The sequence below is a fragment of the Hordeum vulgare genome, chromosome 7H, assembly GCF_904849725.1.
Source record: "Hordeum vulgare subsp. vulgare chromosome 7H, MorexV3_pseudomolecules_assembly, whole genome shotgun sequence".
NCBI lineage: Eukaryota > Viridiplantae > Streptophyta > Magnoliopsida > Poales > Poaceae > Hordeum > Hordeum vulgare.
Genome location: NC_058524.1, coordinates 333,670,805 through 333,674,711, shown reverse-complemented (window position 1 = coordinate 333,674,711; position 3,907 = coordinate 333,670,805). Strand labels below are relative to the sequence as shown.

At 38.9% G+C, this 3,907-nt stretch overlaps 1 long non-coding RNA gene across 1 annotated transcript; it reads right to left on the bottom strand.

Annotated features, from left to right (window-relative positions):
* Positions 1–641: 641 nt before the first annotated feature.
* LOC123407547 lies at positions 642–3,326 on the bottom strand. Its single transcript, XR_006612631.1, has 3 exons — positions 2,841–3,326; positions 2,140–2,221; positions 642–1,984 (listed from the first exon to the last, which is right to left on the bottom strand). It is a non-coding gene; the product is annotated as an uncharacterized LOC123407547 (long non-coding RNA).
* Between the last annotated feature and the right edge of the window lie 581 nt (positions 3,327–3,907).

The following is a 3,907-nucleotide window of genomic DNA, read 5'->3' as shown; positions in this document are numbered from 1 at the left end:
ATATGTTCACTTATTAGTATTTAATCTTTCCAGGTAAATCTTGATATTGCGTGAGGACTAAATTCTTTAATCCCATGGATGATAATCCTAATAATAAACACGTGCCATGTTTTCTTCATAATTTGGCTCATGTAATGTGCTTCTGTAAGAATTCTTTATTTGCTCATGTGGACAATATAGATTACAGATAGCTTTATTTTTCTTTATTAGAATTTAGAAATGAATCAGTTTTGGGTAGAACGTTGCTCAACTACGTTATGAATGTACTACTGACATTGCGCTCTCAACCTGTAGGAGTTTGTCTATATATTCTCAGGGTCATGACCTCTCCATGCAAGTATTTCTGGTTCTCTGGTTTAGGATCTAATAATCTACACTTACGAGTACTATTTGTCTTCTAATGAATTCAACATCTTGTTATCTCATATGAACATAATACATCATGCATGTGAAGCTTTGATCAATTCACAACAATTCTTGATGGTCACTTAATATTTTTCCCAGTGCAGGCCAATCAAAATTGCATGCCAAACACTAATAACCAAAGTCACCCAAGGGAGCTTTAAATCGTAGGAAATGCTGCTACTTGGAACATAGTTTCAGATTTTGTAGGTAGTGTTAGACTTGTAAGATTTTTTTTCTTTTTCAAATTGATGCAGAACACTTGCGAGCATCCGATATACATGACTGAAAAATGAGATATACAAATGAAAAGTCACTGCCAATGGCCCTTTCATATCTTATTTTTTTTCGCTCATGGATTTTGTTTATCTGAATTGATGTCGTGGTTACTGGAAGCTAGAAAGAAGTTTCCACAGAATTTTGCAATATCAAGGAAAGCTACAGATAAATGCAAACATGGTAGATAATTCTCTGAGTATGGTATTTAGTCCTTCAAAGATTGTGGGCGTATTTATTCTTCATGTAATATGTGAGTACTAAAGGAGTTTCCTAACTTACTGCTCTTAGTCCCTCATGCTTTTGTTCAGTGTTATTTCAAAAACAACAAATCTATGATGCTATTTAGATAGGAAATAATTATACATGCTTTAATCGTACATACTGGTCAAGGAAAGGGCAACCCGCAGAGATGAATTTTAGTGCTTGCCATGACACACCGAGACAGTCCTCGTGTAGTCGTGTTTTGCCCGTAGCAACGCACGGGCACATTTACTAGTTTTTATAATGTGAAGACACAATAAAATAACAAAGAAGTAGCGCTCACCACTCAGACCTTTTAGTACTTTAAATTTAGAGTAAGCTAATAAAGACATGGAACATCTAATACTTGGCACTTCCTAAACATGAGCACTATATCTTTATTAATGAACCTAAAAATATTTATTCGATATTTTGATTCAGTATTTACAAAACTGGAAAAAGAACTTAAAATGCTTTGTGCATTTTATAATTATCCTCAGCAGAATTTATGCAAATCGTTGTAAAATGCACTACCACAAATACTGGCAGTTGCTTATGTAACCTAAAAGGGTGTCTTAATGGGTTGGACATTTGCACATTTAAAAACAGCTCCATAAATATCGGCAATGGTGGCCTGGCAAAGAGCCACTTAGGTTGTCTTGATCATTTAAAATCTATATCAGAAATCTGACTTGCTCAAGCCTTGTGGACAATATGGCTTCCCCTGCTCAGGAATATTAACTGATCATAATGAACTAAAGATTGCCTACCTAAAAAATATGATGTCCAAGCCAATAAGGTTCTCCTCATAGCTTAATATCCATATCTAAAATTTGTACTTTCTCGATTATGATGGAAAACATGTGTGTGCCTATTCTGAAGTACCAACTAATCATATGAATCAATGATAACATACCTAACAGGAAAGGCATAAAACGCATATTGGCTTGATATTTTGGATGTCCCTCATATTGGCATGATATTTCGGCCATTCCGATTGCGTGAACACATAGAGTGCTGCATCTCAAAGTTGACCTCCCCATTCGTCTCTGGAACTTAACTCCTAGAAAAAGGCACACAAAATTGTAAGCATATACAGATTTTTCTCAGCTCTATCCAACGTCAATAAAGACTTAAGGGCAGCTTGCATGAACCACATTTGACCGAACCACACATAATAGAGCATCTTCATCCAACGGAGGGCATCGAATAAATTACCTCTAGAAAATTGGTGGAGGCGGATGCCATGACCGTGAAGTGGACTCCTAGGGTGAGGTCGTTGGCATTATGTCGTCCAACCCTGATATGCCACAAAACAAATATTTAGCAACAACAGTAAGGAAAGGGAGCACCGTTTTGCGAGAGCACTGCTTACAACATGCATGTCTGTACATAGCCTATGTGTTCACAGCCTACCGGCAAGCAATATTTTTGCATCATCTTGTAGATTTGTCAATAGAGATAGTAAACTGTAGTACACTGGACAACATAAAGCAATGCATTGGGTATTTTTCATCACCGATAGTCCACACAACTATACTATACACTATAGTAACCTAAATAGAAGTTGATCCCATGAACCATTTCATTAAAACTAACTAAACCACCAATTATTAAAAAAATCGGTTATCCTCTGCCAAATTCAATCGAGTCGACCACTCTCTACTTTTAGTCCTAACTGAAACACCTGTTAACAAATTAACTAAACCACCATGATTCAAAAAAACAAAACAATCCAAATCACCATTGCAAAGCCAAAGGATAGTAGTATTGACACAGTTCCTTGCCAAACTCAAATTCGTGTGTGTGGGAGAGGAGATTCTGCCCACTAACATGCCCATACAATGGCACTCCACCTAGCACATCCGCCAATCCATCCCACCCAAGTTCCATGAGAGAACTTCAGTGCAGAAAATTACCTTGCCGGTTAGCCACTTAGAACATGGCCGAATTTTCTACAGGGAGCATGATCTTCTCCTCGGTGGCCTCAAGTGTGGAGGGGTACAACAGGGCACATCAGAACACCATTGCTGTCACCTATAGGCACCGATGCAAAAGAGGATAGCATTGTGTGTCGCAGTAACTGCGAACGTGACCTTTTGAGAGGAGGAACATGAGATGGGGGCAGATCGACGAACGGGACACAGTCAGCCTCACCCCGGTTCCCTCGATCGGCCGCGTCGCCACACACCACCAAAAGCATCTGCGGTCGTGTGCATGTCAAAGAGAAGAGACCAAGGAGAGTGATGGTTCATGGTGGCGGTGGAGCCGATCGGATGTGACAGAGGCTGGATGCGATGGAGAGCAGTGGCGGATGGGAAAGGGAACAACGACGGGAGCAGGGCAGCGGCGCGATCCAAGGCACGCGATGTGTGGGGATGGTTGGCTTGGTGAGGTTAGGGATAGATGAGAACAAACGTGATGAAAAGGATTGTGGGCCTGTACAGTTTTTTTTACCGAATTAAAATTAGATGCATTAATCTCCACCGTAATTACTCGGTTCCACCAGATAAACGGTTTATAATTTCTAATTAACGTGGTAATTTCTAGGAAGTCTCTAATTAGTATAAGTATAGATTTTTATCTGGCATGTTTCTGTTGCATTAAATAAATAGCTCATTTTTGCTATTTATCCAATGTTAGAAAATCCCTAGAATATTCATACCAACTCCAAATTCAGTGAAACAATTTCCTAAATATTTCTAAAATCATGCTCTGTCAAATGAGTGCCTCCACTCATTTTTAACAGAATGTTTTCTGTGAGCTTCTTAAAGGATCACCTATTCCTCCTTTCGTCCATTCAAAAATCCTTGATGGTCCAAATCTCCTAGAGAAAGCTTCATGTATTTTACTTATGACCAGAGAGGTCCAAGAAAAATAAAACTCCTATTTATATAGCACCTTTGTTTCTGCTTGTTGTGTGGCTTACTATGATTGTTTCCGACGATAGTTGACGGAGTAGACGGAATACTAGGAGTCGAACCGG